At 36.1% G+C, this 26,801-nt stretch overlaps 2 protein-coding genes across 30 annotated transcripts in view; one reads left to right on the plus strand and one right to left on the minus strand.

The window, feature by feature from the left end:
• Nucleotides 1-13,346, minus strand: part of MBD5 (methyl-CpG binding domain protein 5) — a 413,679-nt gene extending 400,333 nt beyond the window's left edge. For 4 of the 11 annotated variants that reach the window (XM_089916847.1, XM_089916845.1, XM_089916843.1 and 1 more), the window contains exons 1-2: nucleotides 13,254-13,346; nucleotides 12,599-12,635 (exon numbers count right to left, since the gene is read on the minus strand). The gene's annotated coding sequence lies outside the window, so the exon portion shown is untranslated. The other 7 variants (XM_089916837.1, XM_089916851.1, XM_089916839.1 and 4 more) reach the window with 2 other exon arrangements.
• ORC4 (origin recognition complex subunit 4) overlaps nucleotides 12,723-26,801 on the plus strand; it is a 123,441-nt gene continuing 109,362 nt past the window's right edge. For 11 of the 19 annotated variants that reach the window (XR_016394163.1, XR_016394164.1, XR_016394166.1 and 8 more), the window contains exons 1-2: nucleotides 13,553-13,702; nucleotides 22,710-22,761. The gene's annotated coding sequence lies outside the window, so the exon portion shown is untranslated. Of the gene's footprint in view, nucleotides 12,843-13,548; nucleotides 13,703-13,806; nucleotides 13,967-22,709; nucleotides 22,762-26,801 lie in introns of those variants that run through there. The other 8 variants (XM_089916854.1, XM_089916852.1, XM_089916855.1 and 5 more) reach the window with 6 other exon arrangements.

Consider the following 26,801-nt stretch of genomic DNA (forward strand, 5'->3'; position numbering starts at 1 on the left):
TGCAACGGGAGAGGCCACAACAGTGAGAGGCCCGCGTACCGCAAAAAAAAAAAAAAAGAATTTGGAAAAGAATAGATATATGTATATGTATAACTGAATAACTTTGTTGTATACCTGAAACTAACACAACATTGTTAATCAACTATACTCTAATATAAAATAAAACGTTTAAAAAATGTTAGTCACAATTTTTTCTATATTACAATATACAAATAATACATATAATCACTATTAACAGTTAACACTTTTATGGCACTCAGGAAATTCGAGGTATTTTTAAAGGTGATATATATATATATATATATATATTCAAATCTCTACCACTTAACTATGTGCCATTCTGTGCCTCAATTTCCTCATCAGTAAAACACGTGTAATAATTGTGCCCACCTCAGGGTGGTCTAGAGTCCAGGCTCTTAACCTTTTTGCAATATTGCCTGTTTAATGTGGGGTAATTAAGGCCAAAAAAAAGGAAATAATTTAATACTACTTCACTTACTAAGAATTACCAAAAGCACAGCTTAAGCTACCAGTAGAATACCTACATTAATGAATTGTGACCATTTATTCAAATTTCTCTAATATCTGAGTTCAACAACATTTATAGGTGCCCATTTTATTAGCAAAGTACAGAATAGCAAAAAGACGGAGTAAATCAAGCCCTCATTTGTAGAATTTCAGGAAAGTCTTACAAGTAGTTTTAGGAGTAACAGATTTATTTTTTTAAAAAGGTAAACAATTTAAAAATTTAATGTATATATAATTTCACAAAGATTCTAAAACATGACTACTAATAGAAGAAGCAGAGAAGGAAAAGGAAAGGAAGCCAAGTTTTAGTAAATGTCCACAACATGCTAGGAATTCATATGCACTCAGTACTCTATCATCTAATAGTCACAACTCTGTGAGAAATGCATCACTATACTAATTTTACAGATAAACTAAAGTTCAGAACCGTAACAGCTCACCAAAGGTTGAATACTACAGTAGTCAGTATATGCAGCCCGTGTTTAAACCTAGGCATGTCTCTGAAACTATAAAGGTTGTTCCCTATTTATAAAAAGAGTATAATGGTTACCACTGATCATCTGTGAATATAGTGGTTAGAAGAGTATAGAAACATACTATTAAGTTCAACATTTAATTTTAAGGATAAATTTCATAACCTTTCTTTCCCAAAGTTGTAGGATTTTAACAACAGAAAATGGTATTTGTCTCACTTTTACATTCTTAACAGAAGTTCTTGCACAGGTGCATACAAGCTGTGAGGAAATACTTCCTTAAGTGTGTTCCTCGGAATGTTTTTTCTGTTTGTTAAGATTAAATAAGATAATGTATGTAAAATGCTTAGCACAGTTAGTGGCACAAAGTAAGCACTCAATAAATGTGAGTGATTACTACTGCAGTAAAACAATCCTATTCAGCATTCTTCAATCATGTTTTCTAAACTTTGATGAAGAAACCTTCCTGGAGGTAGAGGGATCATGCCTATTAACTTATCACAGAACTAGGGATCTCTGGAATATACTTTGACAGACAGACAAGTAGAAAGCTGTAAAACAGAGGGAACACATCAATCACGGAATAATTCCCAAGTGACTGATTCTTCAATTCTGTTTAGAAGGTATGATGACCTCTTAGAGTTATTAGTTACATTTAGTGAACTGTCTTTTCAAACACTAATGAGCTTCCCAAATACTTATGGTCTATGAATCATCAGTAGTTTACTAGACACTGTAGTAAAATAAAGCAATGCTAGTGATACTGTCTCATTTAGAATGTTTTATAAATAAGTAAAAAATCAAATACATAAGTAAATAAACACTAAACTCAATTCTGTAGTTCTTAATTTTAGATATTAATCTTTTAAAAGTCATACCTGAGAATGCCACAAAGTTCAAGATCACCTGATGAAGGATGATGCATTGGCAGAATTCATCAACCAAGAGTAATGTGATGTACTCTGTCTATTCAGCAAATGCTTGCATATATTTTGCCTTTTTCTTATAATTTAACACATTTTGTGATATTTTGGTCTTAATAAAATTCAAGTAACTTATCCATCTTTTTATAATGTTCTTAATACTTGGGGCATTTCTTGAAGTTTTAGTTATTAATTAGATTGTTTACTAATACAGACAGAAACTGGTGTTCAAAGAGGCTTAAAATGTACAAGAAATGAAAATATCTTATTGACAATGTTCTAAGTTAAATGGAAAATAAGAATCAAAAGTTAAATTTCTTTAACTTTGTCTTTAAAAGTACTACTCCAAGGGAGATACATCAATATTTTCAAGGCTAACACAGAGGCCTGAAATAGTTAACATAACTTAGTAATTTATAACTACTTCTGACTGTATGAATTACTCTAAAAAAAACCAAAATGAAGTTGGCATTCTATTGTTACCATTTTGCAATTCTGCTTTTCTTAAAAGAAGTTAAAAAAATTTTGTGTTCCAATATGTTGACACAAATATGTCAAGATTGGAACAATTTGTGAATGTGATGTCTTCTACTTTCTCTGTCTTGGTACGCTCCAGACATGACACTGTTTCATATTCAGGTGCCAGTTGAGGGTCCTCTCAAGTTGTCCAACTGAATGTGACAATCATTTCCTATGATCTCTTACAGCAGCCTGGTATACTTGCAGACATATTCTTTTTCTTCATTATTCAAACGTAGTCAATCACACCCAGGACATTCTCTTGAGCACATACAGACATCAATGTAATCCCCTTTTTTGCTTTTCTTTTCTAACTTCCAGCTAGGTATGTTTAGGGCACAACATAATATTCACTACTTTCCATTGTTAAAGGGGTTTTAGGAGACCTGACCACTACAACAATGATTCTACGGGAAAAAGCGTTATGAGTTTTAAACTGAAATAAAAATGAACTCCTTAACAACCCTTTCATAAGTACAGTTGACTCTTGAACAACAGGGGTTTCAACCATGTGGGTCCACTTATACACAGATTTTCTTCAATAGTAAATACTACAGTACTACACGATCTGCGATTGGTTGAATCCTCCCATAGGGAGGAACCGCAGATAATGAGACCAACTATAAATTATACTCAGGTTTTTGACTGCTTGAAGGGTTGGCATCCCTAACCCCCAAGCTGTTCAAGGGTCAACTGTGGTAGTAAGCTTTTGTGTTGAGTATAAAGAATATTAGTCTAAGTTTAAATAGTAACCCTAAAGCTAAGAAAATCTTGGCCTACAACATACTGCAATTTGGCTTCTACATAACTCCTTAGCATCACTTCTTACCATACACTCTCTAGTTCTTAGCTTCTGTCACTCTGACCTTCATTTAATATTAGGTACTATGCTCCCCATCCCCCCATCAGGATCTTTGTACATACTGTTCCTTCCGTCCACAAAACTTTTTTCTCTCTCTTGATCAAGTTAACTCAAATTCATCAAAATTTCAGCTAACTAAACTTTCTCAAAACAAAACAAAAGCTTCCCTTGGTCCCACTAATTGATTAATTATCCTCCTAAAAGGCCTCATATTAAAATAAATACCATGTACCTCTCTACAGCAAATGAAACAGTTTCAACTTGCATTTATTTATATGATTTGATTACTATCCTTCCCTATTTCTAGGACTTCAGTTTAGAAGAGCAAGATCCATGTCTATTTTTCCTCACGATTCCAGTGAGCACGTAACAGGTGTCAACCTACATTTGTTGAAGGAAGACTGACTAACTACTGATTAAAAAAAAAAAAAGATAAACACAAAGTCAATGACCCCTACATAGATTTAAAAGAAAATATTTCATGACTTTTTGGATGAAACAAAATACAGAGTCATATTTTATAGAACTTGTGAAACTTCCCATTTTTCAGAAAAAAAAAGTTCAGTACATAGTGGTAGGGGGTAGGTGGGATGGTAAGTTACATGATGGGGCCAGCTGGAAACAAATTAAATGCACATAAACCTTATAAAGTAAATGGAGAAAAAGTAAGCTGTATCTTTTTGTTATTTTTAGAATTTATTTATATATAAGATTTATAGTTTCAATTGTGTACTATTTACTACTGATCCTAGGGACCAACCTGAGTATGAATTTTAATTATGAAGGGAAAAAGAAAGTATCCTTGGATAAAATTTTCCTATTTTAACTATAGTGTTTCATTTCCAACGCATATTCACAATACACTTGCTTCAGACTCTGACGGATTTTCCAGTCATAATTGCAAACAACTATTCATTGTCTTATTTTTTATGCAAGTTATTTTGTCCCCTATTCCTTTTCTGACCTGCATTCTGCGAAATAAAATTTTAGAAACATAAATGCAAAGTATATTATTTCTAATCACTTTCCTAACTTATCGGGTTATTCTGAATTTTAATCCTAGCTTTCAAACTAGTAAAAATAAGCGTCCCCAACCCCTTATCCCATTGGAAGCTTTGTCTTTACTTGAATTACTCTCTTCTGTGCCAACCTAGCACCTCTCCTCTACCTAAACTCTGATTAACTCATGTCCTCCCAGGAAGGCCACTGTGATTAACTCTACAGAATTCTAATTGCTTCTTTACTCTGCATGTTTACATACTGAGTTTGATGTTATTTTACAAAGGCTCCTGAAGTGTTTTTCAAGTACAAGTTTCAGTCACTTAAAAAAAAAAAGGACTTAATCTTAAAAGCTCCTGTTTTATTTTTGTCTTTATTCAAACCAGTATCTAAATACGGAAAACATCATAAAAATGTTAAGTGACTATGCCATCTGTATGCTGAATGAGCATACAATAATTTGGATCACTGATTAAAATAACAAAAGTCTATCTTAGGCCCATACATTGTATCTTATCTCAGACTGAAACTAATTTACTGTCTACCACTTTAAGACTGACAGTCCTCACCACTGGATATTTTCCCAAGATAGTGAGAAATGCATTTTGCAATAAGAAGCAAAATATTTAAAAATCAGGATAGATTACATCCATTGTTCGTGCCTCAAGTGACTAGGCTTTTCACCCTGTTAGATTAGATCAGTCTAACAGACTTTATTCTGTATCAAGCTATGATGATTGTTGGCCAATAAATTCTCTTCAAGGTAGTCAAGAGATATATTAATGTGACAATTAGGGGCTAGGACTGCAATTTTCCTGGGTCATTCTTTTTCTGAATACGTAAGTATATTTTTCCATTATAAAATTACTACATGGATATGAGCTTATTCTTAAAAAAAAAAAAAATCCCAGTAATACTAAAGTATGCAAAACAGGAAGAGTTCTTCAACCTTCCAGCATCCCACATACATACTTTCTATAAACTAAGGATACAATTTGGTACGTATTTTCCAGACCATTTCTTAACGTATTTACAAAAATATAAGGCATATACTTTACACAATTTTTAATTTTATAAATATATATGCAGATATACAAAATTATACTATATGTATGTAAATATATATATTCTTATATGTTGTATGTATATTAACCTGTATGTATTTTTTTTCACACAAATGGGATCATACTGTGCACATTATTTTGTGACTTGGTTTCAACTTGGCTTATCTTACAGATCCTTCCAGGTTTTTAGCCTACAAGTCAAATTTTGCATGGTTGTTGTTAGCGCTTATCTTTAGATACCACAGGTAGTCTTTCCTAACTTTCTACCCTATAATAATCCCAAAATAAAAGGATCATTACTTTCAGTGCCAAGGAAAATGAGAAATACAGCTTTTTCCACTGTAATGTTTCTTAATTAAAAGCATTTTAGCAAGTTTTCATTCAATTTAATATAATTTTTCATCATTCCTGAAATGTTTAAATCTCCTTTAAATTTATATTTTAATAAAAAATATATGTATATACATAAAGAATATATACATTTAATAAATCAAGGTCTAAAATTAATAAAAACTAAAATTTAGTTTTATAAAAAGCAAAAGCAATGTAAGACAGGAAATTTGCCTACTAATTAGAAAAATTAGACACATACACAATTCATTTTCTGACTCACTGAGGTAAACTGTACAACAGAGAAGCTGCTGAAAAAATATTTTCAGATAATTCTTAACAGCTTAAAAAATTTTAAAAACAGTTTATCAATGTACTTAAACATAGAAACCACAAACAGTATGAGCAGCAGACCAGAAAGGCAACATAAGATTAAATTAAAATATGTATTATGTGGATCTAGTCCCCTCTCATACATATAAAAATACTGTAGTAATGTGATTGCTGCTTTTGTTTTCTAATAGACAAAATATTGTTATATTCTTCAAACTAGAAACAGGAGTCAAATCAATTGGATAGCAAACTGACACTTAACTAAGAATTTACTAATGTTAAAAAAGCTAAACTGGATCATTTTAATAAGCTATGCAATAATATAAGCTGCTAGGTTTTATTATCAAAAACGATTGTTGAAGGAAATGCTATACTAATTCTAGAATGAAAAAAGCTTCATTTTTAGACTTCTATGAAATAATTAAATGTTAATACTTCCTAAATAAGAAAAAGGAATTCATAAGGAGTGGCATGATTTAGGAAAGCCTATGGCTACACAAAATCATTGCCATTATTACTGGCGGTATTTGCATCTGGTAAGAGCTTTCTGATATATAGTGAACAGAACACTGTAGCTTTAATTGAAGTTTGAATGTTATAAACAGTTAGATGTCTGGCTCTGGCCTGCATTCTAATACCATCAGCAGAACAGAGATGGGAAGCATAAACAAACCTTTTAACTAGATTACAGTCTCTAAAATGGCCAAGAAATCCTTCAGCACAAACTCCTGTGTGACAAATGTGGAAGAAGGAAAATGATTTTAGAATAATGCTAAAAAAACAGCCTCTAAATTTCTGTCATTACTGGAACAAGTAATTGATTTCCTAAATATTTTGATGTCGCTTAACATTCAGTAATGGTAAATTTTATATTTACTTTCCAAATAAATAAAAATCCTTTTTACTTTACATAGCAGCTATTTTTTAGATCAGTATATCCCAAGTAAAGAAGCTATTTGAAAATCAATACTTTCTTTTGTTGAAAGTGGAATACTTCCCTCCCCCAACACCAGTGAGCCTAGATTATTATTTTTAGATACTAGTAATATTAAGAATGTATGGATTAAGTTAATTTGTGGTAAACAGATTAGTAGACACTTCTGAACTGGGTGTATAGAAAACAATAGCTTTGAATACATGGAAAAATCACAGAATTTAATTACAACTTCTCTAAGAAAAGGTTATATAGGTCAAGTGAAATAAGGACTCAAATCAGAATTACTCACAACCAACTCTGAATGAAGTATATGCTTTTCACCAGGTAAGATATCATTAGTGATTTTCTTTTCTGTTATGTCTAGCTACATTAGAAGATATACCCTAATATATGTTAGGCCTGGCTTGCACCTTGTCTCTCTGAAGAGTTATACTGAGTCATTCCAACTTCTAAAATCTTACATGATATAGAAATACCTCAAACAGAGATGCTTAAGAGTTAGAATCTCTACTTTTAACTGAATTACCTTTAGGTTATCTAAGGAGATTATTTAGGATCACAGACTTATTCAATCCCACCAATTATTCAGATCGGTTTAAAAACAAGAAATCACATGTTATAAACATTCCTTTCTGAAGAATAATAGATGACACAGAACAGTTCTTTAGCATTTAAAAATATTTCCAAACTCTACAGGTCATAATGCTTTGGTGTAACATTTATAGGATAATAGAGTCAATGTAAGCATACAGGATGAATTGCATTACTTAGGATGGATATGGAAGTTACTCGATTAATAAAATAGAATTTTAAAAAATTACCCTTTTCTCCTAAAAGCAAAGGATGTTAAAAATCAACTCTGATTAGCTGGATCAAAAAGTATCTTAATTCAGTAGCTGCTTTAAAGAACAACTATATAATAATTTAGGCATCTAGAGAATCCAACAAGTTGTCCATTCTTATACTAAAAAAATTTGACTTTAAGCAATACTAAAAAGAGTACATTAAACTTAATCATATATACTTGATGTAATAATTATGAAAATATTGTAAGATAGAAGGTCCAGAAAGTATGTATATATACACATCAAAACATTAGGCAATATAAACTCCCCTTTATTTACAGGCTTTCCATTATCAACAGTTATATAAAAATTTTTATAGTAAATATTCACTGGGTCACAAATTGTTGGAACCTCCAAACTTCATGAAACAAGATGCTAAATTTAACTCCATGCAAGACAAAGGAAGTTCAATACGTAGAAGGCCTAAATGTCATTTTTGCCATACAAAGAGAAGACTGACTTTATGTATATTTTATTTCAAGTTGCACACTGGTCTGCATCTATGTTCCTGATAAAGGACTGGATTTTTTGGTTTGTTTTCCTGTCCTTATAAATTTTTAGAAATTTTCCATTGCTCTGTCAATAAGCTATTGGGGCCATAATTTTACTAATGTTTACCAGCATACTTACTGACTGATAAAAACTCTTTATTGTGACTGTTTTTAATTAGAAAGTGTCATGAATTTACTATGATGGAATATTTTGCTGCCACATGAAAAATCCCTTTTTTGTCAGTAACAGGTTTCTTCATTTATAACATGGGGACAATGTTACAAAGTTAACAGGATCACTGTAAGGGCTGACTGAGATTGATAATATTTATCACAGTGCTAGGCACTCATAATAATCGGTAAGTATAATTATTACTAATATAGAAAGTTAAGAATGAATGTAACAGAGATCAGAATTGACTGACCCTCAGAAGTCTATATACCTTCACAAGATAATGTACCAGCAGGGGATCCCCTCCTTTTTAAAAATTGTGAATCAATATTATTCTAAGAGGTATATAAGAGCAAAGGAAATTCAGGAAATCTCTTTCTCTCTAGTATACTTTTAAATTTACTGATGAAAACTTTTTAAACATGCATTTTTCCACCTAACAGTATCCATTTAGTTAATAAAATTTATTTAGGCAGAGACATCAAATAAAGGTATGACCAATTCGCCTGTGGAATACAATTAAGGTATGTCTTCACATTAAATTGTAGGGACTTGTAGGCATTGTTTCTCAGATGCCTAGCAGAGTGCCTGACATACAGTAGATGCTCAAAAAATGTTTAATGAATAATTAAGTACAATCTGTTTTGCACATACATTCAAAATACAGACAAGTTTGCAAAAGTACATAAGCTGGACATAGGCCTTCTGGCTGACCTCCTGGGGTCCCACTGATGACTAGCAATAAATGTTCATATCCATAGAAAACTGGAAAGTTGATAATTGTCTGGGTAAGGACCGAAAAAGCAAAGTCAGGGAAACATGTCACCTAAGTATCAGTTGCCTTATAGAGATAGTAAAAGCAGCCTAATCATTCCAGTAACCTATTGTACCAGTTACTCAATGAAATAAAATTTAAATGTATCCTGAACATTTGCTAGTACATTCTTAATTGGAGTTTTTTTAATCATCTCTTATTTAAAATAAATCACTTTTGTCAAATTGCATCCTGTACAGAATATGTTTTCACTTTTTATGAGTACTATTTGTTAACAGGATTTAAATTGGCTATTAGAAAAAGTGAGAACCACACTTAAGATAAAGAAAAAAAATATTCGTGGTAGTGAATAAATTGTAGCAGGAAGGAAAGGAAAATGGAAGAAAAGGAAGAAATTCTACATCTGAGAGTCAAGAAATTCAAATATGCCTAACTCTAATAACAATTATGACAAACAAGCAGTAGGGCCTACTGTGTACCGGACACTGTGCTGTAAGGTATATAAATATTAACAAGAAAAAAATCTTTAGTCTTACTTAAGCAGTTCATAAAGCATGAATCACAAGTAAACATTTATAATACAATACGCATTCTTTATATATATCTATATCTATATAAATCTTTAATACAAGAGTAAGAAGGGTATTCATTGATTAATTGGAAGTGCGGGGGAAAAATAAGCATTAGGGAAAGCTGAAATAATTCTCAAAATAGTAATAATCCAAGATGAGGGAAATCAGTATCTCCTAAAAAATCAACAACAAATTACTGAATTATAAATGGACAAAATTATGGCTTTAGAGCTATTTGCCTTAATATTCTTAGTATAGGCCCCCATATAAAACCCTTAAGTGCCATACACAGAACTGTGCACAAGTTTCATTCCTGACAAAAGAATATGAGGTAGTGTAGCACAGTGAATGTCAAGAGACCAGAGTTCTCTGGTCCATGTGTATCCACTTACAGACCTTGGAACTATGCACAAGTTCCTCAAACTCTCTGAACTTCAGCAATATGGAAAATGAAGAGTTGGATAAAGTGATCTCCAATATATCACCAAGGTGAAAATTACAATTCTAAAATATATCTTAATACTTAAAAAATAAGCCATAATGAAAATAAACAGACTCCTAAAGGTAAGTCATTATCCAACTTAGAGGAGGTCTGGAATCTTCACACCATATAGGGTTACCCTGGGGGGTGGTGGATAAGAAATGTTTTCAAAGGAAAACAGAAAGGAAGTAAAGGTATTATAATCAAGCTGTAAATTTTCACTCAGCTGCCTACTAGGAAATTACCACCCCAGTTACCTACACAGTTCGCTTTACTTAAGTGATTTCTTCACTAAGTTCTACTTTCCATCTTTTATGTTAAGGTTCCTGAGGTATTAAGGTGGGGACAAGAAATCCTACGTGGACCTGGAATAGTATTATTGGGAGACAAACTTGAACTTGGCACAGATTTCTGCTTAAGTGCACCAATTACACCTCAGAGGAAGGTAAGTAATTGTTCAAATTTATAACAGAAAGGAGGGAAATAGGACCATGTTGTTTACTGCTACACAGTTTTTTTCCCCCCGTGTGTAAATGTCTACTTTTGCACACAGTTGGTAATTAAAATTTTACAGAACAAGTTTCTACATATGCAATGCTCTTCTGTCAGTAAAATGTAAGTATATTGTGTTTTGGCTTTACCATCAAGAAAACAAAAAATTAAAAGTATTATCATGTCTTTCTAATATTTATGTCAAATATCCTTCTAGATTTATTTTTCTTCAATCCTTTCTAGTTGATCAAATTGCTGTTTTCACATTGCCAGTCTGATCACAAAATTGCTACTTTACAGCAGAATATTTTTTGCTGACATAAATTATGGGATCAGAGATACCAATGCAGTTTCAAAATAGGGTGTGTGTGTGTGTGTGTGTGTGTGTGTGAGAGAGAGAGAGAGAGAGAGAGAGAGAGAGAGTGAGAGGGAATGTGTGTGTGTGAATGTGTGCATCCATCTTTAAGGAAAGGATAAAGAAATGTACATATGAAACAAAATTCCACTTTGCAATGTAAGCCCTAGTAAAAGGCCTACATCAGAAATATACTTTCTAGCATTTCTGAAATCAAATACAGTACTGAATTTGAAAACCATTCACTAAGAACATACCAAGTAAAAATGAAGAATACTTTTATCAAGGCTGTTACTCTATAAAACTAAATTTAGATTTATCTTTCAATTAATATCTCACTACAATGCATATTCTAACTACAACATCATGATTTCTTTGACTCATGAAAACATATTTTAGAAATTTGTCTCCTTTCACATATAGTGAGCAGTTTGGTTCAGTACCCCCAAGAGATGAAAAACTCATCTCAATTTACAACAGTAAATAAATAATTCAGTTAAAACTGAAAGTGGTACCAATCCAGCAAACTATTGATGGAGAGGTTTGGCCTTCTATGAAGCCAGAACAACATAAAAGTTTTCAATGGGGATTACTTGTTCAGACAAGTTACAAAGATTAGAAAAATACCCAGATTAATTATGAAACAGGTAATATTTTCATCTTATGTAAAATAAATACCAGGAACGTATATAGGGAGAAACAATACCAGTGGTATTAAAACTTAAAGCATTTTAAGCTTTGAACTTTATATGCTGATATATGAAACAAACACTTAACAAAAAAAGCAATAATACAAGTCAAAACCTAACCAAAGGCCTCTATCAACCAAAAATTTGAAATTTTCTATGCAAGTCAGACAAAACGAAAAAAAGGAAAATTAAACCCAGAAAGCAAAAACCAATCAAGTCTGTTCCAACACTGAAGTCAATATCCAAATCACACAGAACCAAAACGGGTAAAACACTCAGGTCTACAAATGGATAAGCAGTTCCGATACAATCCAGATCCCGACATTTTCCCACTCAGAAACAAATGCAGTGGAGCTTTTCCTAGGGAAAAAGGAAAAAAGCTCTCCAAATGCTTTTTTTAAAGTGACATCTAGAAAGTGTGCCTCTTTCTGTCTCTTTCCCTGGCGCCTCATTGGAGGAAGGAGGGGGTTGTTTTTGTATTCTCCCCCACTGGAGCAAGACACAATCAGATGTTAGCTAGAGGAGAGAAACCACTTTTGACAACAGCAAATAAAAATAAAAAGTGCCCTTCCTACTCTGACAGGATGGGCACCCACCTCACACACCCCTCCCCACTCCAACCCCTCCTTCACTGCCCCCCCAGCACCACCCCCTCCTCACCCCGGAGCTCCACTGCGTATGTGGTTTGGTGCTACTGTTGCCCCGGAGTTAAAGTCAGAGCCAGAGGAAGGCAATGAAGCCCCCACAGACACACTTACCTTTCCTGCCCCCCACTTTTGAGTGCCTTCCCTGGAGCTGTGGAGGATGACACAAAGGGTAATAAAGGGGGGGGAGTGGAGGAGGAGGAGGAGGCGAAGGAGGAGGAGAGCTGGGGAAGTGGCTGCTCCCGGGTGTAGTGAGATGTCTCCAGCCAGGGCCAAGCAGCAGCAGCAGTAGCAGCAGCAGCAGCAGCAGCAGCAGCAGCAGCAGCAGCAGTAGCAGCAGCAGCAGCAGCAGAGAAGGGTCTGTGTTGCTAAGAGGCTTTTGGTCTCTTTCTCTCCTTTCACGGCCAAAGAGGAGGAGGATGGAGGGGGCTCGGGAGGGAGGCTAGTGGAGGGGTGAGGGGGTAGGAGTCGTGGATGGGGGATTTTTGAAGAAGAAGAAACTCCTTCTCCTTCTCTCTCAGGCTCAATCCCCCTCTCAGGTCTCAGGGCTGGAGGGTGGGGGAAGGAACTCAGCCGCCTTCCCCCCACCCCCCTCAATTCAAGGTTGAAGTGGGGTAAAATTAGTGTCCTGTCCCTTTAAAAATAGAAATAAAAGGTGCCCCCCCTCTGCCACTGCCTCTCTCTTCATCATCAGCTGCTGCTGCTGCTGGGGTCTCTCTGCTTGGGGGGGGGAGGGGGGGTTCGGGTAGAAGAGACGGGAGGCACTCACTGCGCATGTCTCTCTCTGACGGGAGGCTGGTTGGTTGAAGGCAGGAGGAGGGGGAGGGGAGGAAATGAGATGGTTTCCCAGAAGGCTCCGAGGCGATCGCGACCCGGAAGACATTGTAGCGGGGTGGGGGGCGGGTAGAGAGGCGGGGGCGGGGAGTGGGAGGAAGTCGCTACTCTTTAACACCCCCCAGTCCCCTCCCCCACCCCTAAGGGAAAGTGGAGAAACGGAAGTGGGCGTGGACGGAGGCGAAAGGAGGTCACGTGTTTGTGCGGGAGGGGGGCGGGATGGGAGAGGCGGTGCCTGCGCAGGGCATGCCGGGAGTCTTGGTGTAACGTTGGCAGCAGCAGGTGAAGCGGAATAGGGAACGCGGCGAGAGGAGCAAGTGGAGGCATTCCTGCCTTCTCCAGAATCCTGCTGTGCCCTGATAAGGGCAGGCTTTTCCGTGAGAGGTAACATGGCGTAGGCAGGTCTCAGAGCGAAAGCCGTGGGCGCCAGTGGCGAAAGGCGAATCGAAAAGGGGAGGACGGAAGGGTGTGGAGACTGGGAATGCGGGAAGGGGGGCAGGCTTGTCTAGGCCTGGCAGGCCAGAAACTAGGCGGGCTCCTTCCGTCTTGTGGCTTCCCTGTGAGCCAGCCGGCGACGAATGCTTGACGAGCGTCTGGCGTCCTGATGAGAGTAGATCTGTGGCAGGTGGTGACTACACCCCGGGGATGGTGAGGAATGTGATGGTCCAGGTGTAAGAGAGGAATGGGATCTCAGGAGCCTCATTAGATGACTCTGGTGACTGCTTCTTTAGCCCAGAGCGGGGCACCTGTCCAGGGAGAGAGACAAGCTGTGTGAATTTTGACAACTTCTGGCATTAGACGCAGTGTTTATATGGGGTGTGAGGACAAGCAGCCCTTACTTGGCTGACCTCCCTGGAATTCTGGAGAGGCTTTGGGGAGGGAGCAAGCTGGGAGTTCTTCAGTGGAACTTCCCTCCTTGTCTTGCCTTGCTGCAGCAACACAACGCCTGTGGCTGTTCTCAGAAGGGCATGTGAGATTGTGTAACCCTTGATAGTGTGTGTCATGGTTGAGAGAGAAGGGACATCATCGAAGTTTGCCCTTTCTGTAGTGTAGATAACAGATTTTTAAAAAAGGTATTTTAAGTGTCTTTGGTTATTAGCCTCGGATTTAGAGCCTTTGGTTTCTCAACTAGATGCTACTATTTTTGCTGGAAATAGTTTCCCTCATGTTAATTAAGAATATTTAAGAAAGGATTCATGGATTTTCATTAATAAAGATTTTTTTTAGTAAAGTAGCACCGTTTCTTTTTCACATTCAGTCCATATAATCATAACTAAAACCATTCTAGTCTTTCAATTATCTTCCATTGTAAAGGTGCTTTGAAAGATTATGACCCATATATAGTTTCTTTTAAGACCGAGAATCTGAAATTCCTCATGTTTATTGTGTTGATATTATTTAATTCTGGTGGTTCCTTTAGGGTACTCAGTTAAAGTTCCTACTTATTTCTCTTGTGTGTTTTGACAGTGGATTCTATTTATGCATCATTGACTAGTGCTTTTACCACTTTCAGTGTGTGCAGTAATGTTGTCAAATGGAATAAAAACTAGACTCCTGTGCCTTAATGTTTTGTCTATATTGGAACCAAATGTTTGCCACTTTAGAACAGAAAAAAATTATAGCAGAGCCATAAAAGTGCCTTAGATAACAATTTTTAAATCTTTTTTATGGCAAAATACTAAATGTGCAAAAAAGTGTACAGATCATAGATATGCAGTATAATGAATAGAAATAAAGTGAACAAAATGTGCAAAAATGCACAAATCGTAGATGTACAGTATAATGAATAATTATAAAGTGAACACTGTAATCACCACCAAAGTGAAGAATTAGAACATTGCTGGCACCCTCTCCCCACCCCCCATTCATTCTTATTCATTCCTCTCTCCTCACCACACCCAAAGGTTAATTGGGATTGTCTGGATTTTTATGGTAATGATTTCCTACTTTTATTTCAAGTATTTTTTACCCACCTTTGTCAGCATTCCTAAACAATATACATTAATTTTGCCTGTTTTTTACCTATATGTAATTGAATTATGTTATGTATAGTTTTTCTCGCATGTTGAAATTTTTAATCCTGTTAACAGCTTTAATTCACATATTTTCATTGTTGTATAGTAATGTTTATAGTATAGTAAGTGTAGTAAGTCTTTTTATGAATAAACCACAATTAATTTAACTAGTGTAGTATTGTGGACATTTGGATTGTGTCCAGTTTTTAGTGCTTAGAAATAATGCTTCTGTGAATTTTCTTACACATGCATTTCATGTACATAGCATGCATTTCTGTAGAGTGTGGATTATGCCAAACTTTCCAAAGCGAATATATAAATTTAGACTCCCACCAACAATGTATGATAAATCCTTTTTTCTACAGTTTTCATAACAATTGATATTTTTTGTTTTTGCCGACCTGATGAAGGTAGCTTTAGGTTATTGTTTTAATTTGCAGATCCTGGTTATTAATGGGGTTGAGAATTTTTTTCAAAAATTTATTGGTTATTTTAGAGGCAAATGTTGTGAGGCATTATATTCCTGTAAATGTCTTTACCTGTACCCTGTTAGTTTGACTGGATGTAGAATTCTAAATTGGTAATGTTTCTCTTCAGATTTGAGAAGGAACTCGTAGTGTTTGATATAAAGTTTGAAGCCATTCTTACTTTTAACACTGCACTTTACTTCTCCCCTATGGAAGCATCTACAACCTTTTTGTCTGAAATTTATAGAATCTTCTCTTTGTTTTGCTCAGTGTTCTGAAACATCACAGTAATGTGAGGTGACTTATGAGTCTATAGAAATCTACTTTGCTGTGCATTTCATGTATTCTTTCAGTCTGACAACCTGTATGCCTGAGCTCTGAGAAAGTTTCTGATACATTTTCTGTAATTTCCTTGCCTCTGTGTTTTTTGTAACTGCAATTAGATATTGTACTCCTGGACCTGTTTCTTTTCTTCCATTTTTCATCTTTTTCCAGTGTTTTGCTTTTCACTTTCTGGGAAATTTACTTGATTTTTCAAGCCTTGAAACTTCCGTTTCTCTTATCATATTTTTAATTTTGAATACCTTTTTTTGATCTTTGTATTTTTTTCCAAAGCATTCTGGTATTTTTTTTCTCTTTATGGATTTAAAGTTTTGTTTTGAGGTTTATTTCTCCCTGCGTGCTCTGTGTTTTCTAAGTTATTCTTTCTGTTGGTATATTTTAGTCTCATTTTAGAGGCTTTCCTCAGCTCTGTTGTGATCCTTGATTCTGTGTTCAAATTTATGTAAGGGGCATTGGAAACCTATTTCATGTCTCTCTTAACTTAGCTAGGTTTTGCTAGCTATTGATGGTTCTCACTGTGGAAAGATTTGGCTGGGACATATTTCGGGGGGAAAACCCTGATATCAATTTCTTTAGGTATTTGGAAGCTTTTTCTCTTGGGCCAGTAAGAGTCCAACAAGAAGGATTTTCCAGTCTTCTGCCTATAAGTCAGTGGTTCTCAGCTGTGGCAATAAGATCTCCCCAGGGGTCATTTGGCAATGCCTAAGAGACACATTTGATTATTAAGAATGGGTTCCTACTGAAAACAGGTGGGTAGATGCTGCAGGTGCTGTTGAAAATCCTACGATGCACAGGGCAGCCACCCACAACAGTTACACAGTTCAAAATGTCAGTACTGCCTATCATGAGAAATCCTGCTCCAGGGTATAAGCCTGATTTCCAGTGCTCTGAGAACCAGGTGAAAGCAGAGCTCAGGAATCTCAACATTCTCTCTCTCCCTCTCTCTCTCTCTCTCTCCCTCTCCCTCTCCCTCTCTCTCTCTCTTTATATATATATATATTTATTTTTATATTTATATATATTTATTTATTTTTATTTATTTATATATAGATAGATAGATATTCCTGCCCTAGGCAGGAATAAGCAAATATTATTTCCATATGACAAGTCTTTAGCTATTATTTGAAATGCTTTCTTTGTAGTGAAACTATAGTCACAAAACATCAGCAGAGGACTGTGTATCTGAATATATCTTTGTGGGGTTGTGTTATTTTTAACCACAAATTGGCCACAAATTGTTTAAAGAAATTGAAAATATTTTTGCGTTGAATGGTTTAGGAATGAACACATAATAGTCTACTAATTCTGTTTTGGGGAATGTGTTTCTGCTGTTAAAATCTAAAATGTTCCTCAAACAATCCTTTATTCACCTTAGGTCTGTGGTTTCTAGTGGAGGTGGGACGGCCTCCTACGGGGTGTTTGTGGGGCATTTCTGGTCCCAAGGACGGCAGCCAGTCCCAGAGAGGGCAGGGGCCAGGATAGACTGCCTGCAGTGCTTGGGGTGGTCCAGCATGAGGAAGAATGGCTCTGTGCCCCCACGTGCCTTTCCCACGTCTCCCAGGATGTTTACATGGGTTAAAAAAAAAAAGAACATTATGATTTGAGCCTAGTACTCCATTTTTTAAATAAACACATAGTATTTTTGCAGGGTTTTAACGTACATTGAAATTTTCCACAAATGCAATTACTGAGTAATTTGAGGGAAAGTAGTACTTTGTTTTGTTGGGAACTTTACCAAGAGCTGTTCATCGTTTTGGCAACGCCCTTATGGTATCTGAGCTGCTGGTAGGGCACGCCTGTATCCGTCTTCGTTTGTAGCTGTGGCATGCAAATATATAACAGAGGGAATTGGGGATTCATTATAGACCCGCTTTGTGTTCTGATGGAGTGGAATAGAGGTTCTGTTTAATTTTAACCATTTTAGCACTGCAGGTCTTTTGGAGATGGCTTTGTCAATGAATTCTAGCCGAAATTAAAATACTGGTTATTAAGTGACCTTGATGTTCTGTGTTCATCTTATTTGAACAGAATTGGCTGATGAGCCTGGATAGATTTGTATATTTTACTAATGCTTTAATGGGAAAATAAAATGTGAGTTGACCATTATAAACTAGGAGGTAGATGAAGTATGGAACAGACAGTTGTTCCCCATCCTTTTATTTCAATTTGTTTCCCCCTTTTCAGTCCCAATCTGCCTTAAATGCTTATTTTCAAGCAAGCATTTGTTGGGGTTGTTAGTTTTTCCTAATTTTTTTCTCCTTAATCTCACATTCTTCTCTGTCTCCCTCCTCACCTCCATAAAAACACAACAAAATCTTAGTCTTTTATATTTTATACTGCTTCCCTGATTAATATTGGAATTGAAATTTAGTATGACATTTTGACTGAAAGGTTGAAGTCAGACTTGGCAAGATTAAAATTCTAAGTGTGTTCGCTTTTCTTTTGGCACACATATGCACATTTTCACATTTCCTTAGGGCTTTCATCTTTCTGCAATTTAAAAAATATACATATTTTTATGTAGATGACCCAGAAATGTCAACTTATATTGTTCTCAACACAATCATTTCTAGTCCGGTATATGTCTGGGTCAACTTACTTTATAATGAGTAAATACCAAAAATATTTTCTCTAAAAGTTGGGTGGTTTGTATCATGTCCAGTTGTGTTATAGCACCACTCTGATGCAATGTCTCATGGGCCTAATGTATTTAAAATTTTATGTTGAAATAAGTTTTATATATGTGACATACATTTTAAAAGTATTTTACTGTCACAGCACTGATTATTCTGTACACTCAAATTATAAGATACATTATTTAATTTAAATACACAAGATAATTATTTTGTAAGTTATCAAAAAGTAATATACATTCAGTTTAAAAATGATCAGAAAAAAAGAAAATTACCTATAATCCCTACACCTATAAATCTGTTAAGGTGTTGATATATGTAATTTTAGTGTTTTTTACCTATGTTTCTGTACATTTATTAACAAAGCTGGATCATAAAATTTTGTTGTATTCTTTTAAAAGAAATAACATGTAGCTAGCATCTTTCCAATGTATTAAGTACTTATATAAAATAATATGATGCTTATTTGCTTTATATTGCAGATATCTGCCAGCCTCTGTGAGCTATATTCCTGAATAATGCCATTATCAGTGTTGACAAGAGAAAATAAAATATAAAAAATTTTCTCATTCCCTATATAAATGTTCTTCAAGCATCTGATTTCTTTAAAAACAACAACAAACAGATGAATTAATTTTAAAGTAGTTTTAAAGTAGCTAACATTCCCCTTGAATTACCGTCCATTGTTTTACAAATATTTCTGTAGGGTCACAATCTGCTAAAGCAGATTTTGCCCATACATTTTATTTTTTTACTTCATTTTATAGATTGTCTGTCTTACTGACTTGAACTGATTATCTTTTGTGCTTACATTTCATTTTCACAAATCTTCTATAAGCTTGTATTCCTACCTGGTGTTTTCACAAATTGTGCCTTTGATTGTGCCTTTTTTTTTTCTTTGAAATTTTTTAATGGATGTGGGGTTTTTTCCATTTGTTTGTTTTCCAGAAAAATTGAATGTATAGTACAATGAATTGCTATATATCCACACTCACCCAGTTCCTCTTACTATTAACCTAGTTTCCCTTATTAACATTTTGCCTTAGTGTGGTACATTTGTTGCAATTGATGAACCAGTATTGATGCATTATTTTAATCAAAGTGTATAGTTTACATTAAGGTTCACTCTTTGAATTGAACATTATGGGTTTTGACAAATGTATAATGACATATATCCACAATGACAGCATCATACAGAATAGTTTAACTGCTCCAAAGTCCCCTATGCTCTATGCTCCCATGCATGCCTTGAACTCTTGGCAACCACTGATTTTTCATTATCTCCATAGTTTTGCTTTTTCCAAATTGTCGTATGGTTAGAATCATACAGTGTGTGCCCTTTTCAGATTTGCTTTTTCCCTTAGCAATATGCCTGTAAGTTTCCTCCATTTCTCTTCATGGCTTGATAGCTCATTTATTTTTAGCGCTGAATATTTCATCTTATGGATGTATCACAGTTTGTTTATCCATATACCTACTGAAGGGCACCTTGGTTGCTTCGAAGTTTTGGCAATTATGAATGAAGTTGTCATAAACATTCAGGTGCAGGTCTTTGTGTGGACGTAAGTCTTCAGTTCACTTGGGTAAATACCAAGGTGCATGATTGCTGGATTATGTGTAAGAGTACATTTAGTTTTGTAAGAAACTGCTCACCTGTCTACCAAAGTCCGTATACTTACCATTTTGCACTCCAGTCAGCAATAAATCAGAGTTGTAATTACTCCATGTCCTCATCAGCACTGGTCTTGTCATTGTTTTGGATTTAGCCATTCTAATGGTTATAGATTGTTGTTTTAATGTGCAATTCCCTAGTGATACATGGTATTGAACTTTTTTGTGTGTATGTGGTACACGGGCCTCTCACTGTTGTGGCCTCTCCCGTTGGGGAGCACAGGCTCAGCGGCCATGGCTCACGGGCCCAGCCGCTCCTCAGCATGTGGGATCTTCCCAGACCGGGGCACGAACCCGTGTCCCCTGCATCGGCAGGCGGACTCTCAACCACTGCGCCACCAGGGAGGCCCCTGAACATCTTTTCTTATGCTCATTTGCAATCTGTATGTCTTATTTGTTGAGTTTCGTGTCCAGATCTTTTGTACATTTTTAAGCTGGATTGCTTATTTTCTTATAGTTGAGTTTTAAGAGTCCTTCGTATATTTTGGATACCAATCTTTTATCAGATATGTGTTTTGCAAATATTTTTTCTCAGTTTGTGGCTTGTCTTCATTCTCTTAATGGTGTCTTTTGCAGAACAGAGAATTTTACTTTAAATAAAGTCCATTTTATCACATTTTCTTTCATGGTTCATACTTTTGGTGTTGTATCCAAAAATTCATTGCCAAACCCAAGGGCACCTACATTTTTCCTATGTTCCTTTTTAGAAGTCTTATAGTTTTGTGTTTTACGTATAGGTCTCTGATCCATTTTGCATGAAAAGTATAAGGTGTATGTCAACTCATTTTTTTTGCCTGCCGGTGTCTAGTTGTTCCCACACCATTTGTTGAGAAGCGGAGAAAGACTTCTTTCTCTTTTGAATTGCTTTTGCTTCTTTGTCACAAATTAGTTGACTGTATTTATGTGGATCTATATCTGAGCTCTCTACTCTGTTCCATTGATTTGTTTTTCTGTTCTTTCCCCATTACCACACTGTATTATTATCTGTTATCTTAATAGTAAGTCTTGAAGCGGGGTAGTTTCTGACCTCCAGCTTTGTTCCTGTTCAGTATTGTATTGGCTGTTCTGTCTTCTGCCTTTTCATGTAAACTTTAAAATAACTTACTATAATTTTGATTGGGATTGCATTGAATCTGTAAGTCAGGATTGGAAGAACTGACATCTTAACACTATTGAGTCTTCCTATCCATATACATGGAATATCTCTCCATTTATTTAGATCCTCTTTGATTTCTTTCACCATAGTTTTATAGTTACCTCATATAGATCTTATACATATTTTGTTAGATTTATACATACATTTTTTGTGGGGCTTTTTTTTTTTTGATACTAATGTAAATGGTATTATATTTATAATTCCGAATTCCAGTTGTTCGTTACTGGCATAGGAAAGCAATTGACATTGGTAATACTAACCTCTCTCTCTCTCTCCCCCTCCCCCTCCCTCCCTCCCTCTCTCCCTCCCTCCCTCCCTCCCTCCCTCCCTCTCTCCCCCTCCTCTCTCTCTCTCTCTCTCTCTCTCTCTCTCTCTCTCTATGTATATATATATATAAAACCTGTACCCTTGCTTCAATACCTTATTGATTCCAATAGTACCTATTGTGTGTGTAGATTCTTTGGGATTTTCTACATACACGGTCATGCCATCTGCAAACAGAGACATTTTTACTCTTTCCTTCCTGTGTACCTTTTCTTTTCTTGTCTTACTGTATGATGTTGACTAACAGTGGTGATTCTTACATTCTTCTTGATCTTAGTAGGAAAGCATCTAGTTTCTTAGTATTAAAAATCATGTTAGCTGTAGAGTTTTTTAGTTTTTTTTTTTTTAACCGAGTTAAAAAGGTCCCTTATAGTCCTAGTTTGCTGAAATTCTTTATCATGAGTGGATGTTGGATTTTGTCAAATGCTTTTTCTGCAAAGAAGAGATTTCTTCTTTATCCTGTTGATGTTGTAAATTACATTAATTGCTTTAGGAATGTTGAATTAACTTTGCATACCTGGAATAAATCCCACTTACTCTTTGTGTATAATTATTTTTATGTGTTTTTATTTCTGTGTGTTTATCATAGAAACTTTGGAAAGCCAATAAGGAATCACACAGATAAGAATCGTGGTGCAGAATGGAATAAGAGACTCTATCCTTGCAATATCTTTTATTTTCAAATTGAAGTATAGTTGGTTTACAACATCGTGTTAGTTTCTGGTGTACCGCAAAATGATTCAGATATACATATATATACATATTCTTTTCCATTTATTACAGGATATTGAATTGAATATTGAATACAGTTGAATACAGTTCCCTGTGTGATACGGTAGGACCTCATTGTTTATCTGTTTATCTATATCATTGTTTATATTGTTTATCAGTTTATATCTGCTAATCCCAAACTCCTAATTTATCCCTCCCCCCTCCCCTTTCCTTTTGGTAACCATAAGTTTGTTTTCTATGTCTGTGAGTCTATTTCTGTTTTGTAAATAAGTTCATTTGTATCATTTTTTTAGAATCCACATATAAGTGATATCATATGATATTTGTCTGTTTTGTCTGATTTACTTCACCTAGTATGGTAATCTCTAGGTCCATTCATGTTGCTGAAAATGGCATTATTTCATTCTTTTTTATGGCTGAATAGTATTCCTTTCTGTGTGTGTGTGTGTGTGTGTGTGTGTGTGTGTGTGTGTGTACGTGTACGTACATACATACACTATATTTTCTCCATTGTGTATTCATGCCTCCTTTGTCATAAATTGACCATAGGTGCATGGGTTTATTTCTGGGCTTTCTATCCTGTTCCATTTATCTATTGTCTCTTTTTGTGCCAGGACTGTACTGCTTTGATTACTGTAGCTTTGTAGTATAGTCTGAAGCCAGGGAGCATGACTCTTCTAACTCCGTTCTTTTTTCTCAAGATTGTTTTGGCTATTTGGGGGCTTTTGTATCGCCGTACAAAGTTTAAAATTATTTGTTCTACTTCTGTGAAAAATACCATTGATAATTCCATAGGGATTGCACTTAATCTGTACCTTGCCTTGGGCAGTATGGTCATTTTAACAATATTGATTCTTCCAATACAAGAACACGGTATATCTTTCCATCTGTTTGTGTCATCTTCAATTTCTTTCATCAGAGTCTTTATAGTTGTGGTATTACAAGTCTTTTGCCTCCTTAGGTAGGTTTATTCCTAGATATTTTATTCTTTTTGATGCGATGATAAATGGGATTGTTTTCATTTTATTGACGTAAAATTGCTTGTAGTAGTCTCTTAGGGTCTTTTCTATTTCTGTGGTGCCAGTGGTAACTTTTTTTATTTCTGAATTTATTGATTTAGGCCCTTTTTTTCTTGATGAGGCTGGGTAAATGTTTATCAATTTTGTTTATCTTCTCAAACAACCAGTTTTTTTTTTTTTTTTTTTTTTTTTAGAGAACGCATCCTTATTTTACTTTATTTTATTTTTTTGCGGTATGCGGGCCTCTCACTGTTGTGGCCTCTCCCGTTGCGGAGCACAGGCTCCGGACGTGCAGGCTCAGCGGCCATGGCTCACGGGCCCAGCCACTCGGCGGCATGTGGGATCTTCCCGGACCTGGGCACGAACCCGCGTCCCCTGTATCGGCAGGCAGACTCTCAACCACTGCACTACCAGGGAAGCCCTGTTTTAGTTTTAACGTCTATTTTGTCTGATATAAGTATTGCTACTCTGACTTCCTTTTGATTTCCGTTTGCATGGAATACTTTTTTCATCCCCTCACTTTCATTCTTTATGTGTCTCTAGATGTGAAATGAGTCTTTCGTAGGCAGCATATACATGCATCTTGTTTTTGTATCCATTCAGCCACTCTGTCTTTTGCTTGGAGTGTTTAGTCCGTTTACATTTAAGGTAATTATAGATATGTATGCTCTTATTGCCATTTTGTTAACTGTTTTGGATTTGTTATAGGTCTTTTGTTCCCCCTTCTTTTGTTCTCTCGTGACTTGATGACTATCTTTAGTGTTATGTGTGGATTCCTTTTTCTTTTTTTGTGTGTATATTGTAGATTTTTGTTTTGAGATTACCGTGAGGTTTTTGTCTAACAGCGTGTATATATATGTGTATGTATGTATATATGATTGTTTTAAGTTGTTGACCTCCTCAAGTCCATTTTAAAACCCTGCCTTTGTACTCTCTTTCCTTCACGTATGCTGTTTTTGATACTGTATTTTACATCTAATTGTTTTGTATATATATATCCCTTAACTGTTTATTGTGAATATGGATGTTTCTACTACTTTTGTCTTTTGAACTCCCTACTAGCTTTGTGTGTGGATGATTTTCTATCTTTACTGTATGTATGCCTTTCCCAGTGAGCTATTTCATTTCATAGTTTTCTTGTTTCTAGTTGTGGCCTTTTCTTTTTGCCTAGAGAAGTTCCTTTAACATTTGTTGTAAAACTGGTGGTGCTGAATTCTTTTAGCTTTTGCTTTTGCTTTTCTGTAAAGCTTTTAATTTCTCCATCAAATCGAATGAGAGACTTGCTGGGTAGAGTATTCTTAGTTGTAGGTTTTTCTTTTTCATCACTTTGAATTTATCATGCCTTCTGGCCTGCCGAGTGTCTGCTGAAAAATCAGCTGATAGCCATATGGGAATTTCTTTGTATATTATTTGTTGCTTTTCCCTCGTTGCTTTTAATATTTTCTCTTTATATATATATTTTTTTAGTATGTATTTATTTATTTGTTTGGCTGCATCACGTCTTAGTTGCAGCATGTGGGATCTTCGTTGCCGTGTGTGGAATCTTTAGTTGTGGCATGCAGGATCTTTAGTTGCAGCATGAGAACTCTTAGTTGTGGCATGTGGGATCTATTTCCCTGACCAAGGATCAAACCTGGGCCCCCTGCATTGGGAGCATGGAGTCTTAGCCACTGGACCACCAAGGAAGTCCCTATTCTCTCTGTCTCTTTTTTTTTTTTCCTATTCTCTCTTTATCTTTAATTTTTGGCATTTTGTTTACAATGTATCTTGGCATGTTCTTCTTAGAGTTAATCCTGTATGGGAGTCTGTGCTACTTGGACTTGGGTGACTGTTTCCTTTCCCAGGTTAGGGAAATTTTCAGCTATTATCTCTTAAAATATTTTCTCAGGCCCTTTCTCTCTTTCTTCTCATTCTGGGACACCTATACTGCGAATACTAGTGCACTTGATGTTGTCGCAGAGGTATCTTAAACTGTCCTCGTTTCTTTTCTTTTTTTTTTTTGTTAAGCAGCAGTGATTTCCACTACTCTGTCTTCCAGCTCACTGATCCGTTCCTGTGTATCATTTAGTCTACTGTTGCTTTCTTCTAATGTATTTTTCATTTTAGTTATTGTATTTTTCATCTCTGGTTGTTCTTTATGTTTTCTAACTTTTTGTTAAAAACTTCTAACTTCTCTCTCTGTGCCTCTGTTCTTCTCCCGAGTTTTTTCATCTTTATGATCATTACTCTGAATTCTTTCTCAGTTATATTGTCTGTCTCCACTTCACTTAGTTATTTTTCTGGGGTTTTATCTTATTCCCTGCATCTGGAACATATTTTTCTGCTGCCTCATTTTTCTGAGTTGCTTTTTGTATTTATATGTGTGTGTCAGGTTGTTATGTTTTTTAATCTTGGAGAAGTGGCCTTCTGTAGGAGACATCCTATGTCTCCCAGCAGTGCACTCCCCTTTCATCACCCAAGCTATATGCTCTAGGGTTTTCCCCTAAGAGGCCTGCGTGTGTCCTTCTGTTGTGGCAGGTTGACTATGTAGGTGGTCTGGTAGGCTCAGTTGCCCCCTAGTCCGGTTGGGTGCCACACTCTACCTTGTTTGGATGCTGCTGGCTGCTGTTTAGTGGGACCTGGTCACAAGGTGGCTGGTTGAAGAACCCTAGGGAACCCCAGGGCTAGTACTGGCTCTGCTGGGTAGAATCAGGGTCCCCAAGACTCTGGGACTGTTGCCCACCCCCTGGGAGGTGGAGCCATATCTGAGGTTAGTGCTAGACTACTGGCAGGCAGAGCTGGTTCCTGGAATCTGGCTGCAGGCCCTGAGGTCCAGAGCTCATTTCAGGTCGTTGTTTGGGGGGTAGGGGGGTGTTCCTGACACAGTTGAGTATGGAGTCTGGGGTGTCCCAAAGCTTCCATTCGCCTGCTAGTGGACAGGACCAGGGCCCAGCTGGTCCCAGGGTAGGGTCTGGACTGCTGTGGGTGGCCTGTGTCCACAGGCTTCAGGATTGTAGTTTTCTGGTGTCTGCTCCCTGGTGGGTAAATCTGGTCCAGAGGCTAGGGCAGGCTTCCTGGAAAGGAAAAGGGAAAGGCCATGCCTGCCCATTAGTGGGTGGAGCTGTGTCTTGGCCCTCTGGCGGGC

Source organism: Delphinapterus leucas, chromosome 8, assembly GCF_059928025.1.
Source record: "Delphinapterus leucas isolate spDelLeu-1000000601 "Yukka" chromosome 8, BTC_Dleu_Yukka2, whole genome shotgun sequence".
Lineage (NCBI taxonomy): Eukaryota > Metazoa > Chordata > Mammalia > Artiodactyla > Monodontidae > Delphinapterus > Delphinapterus leucas.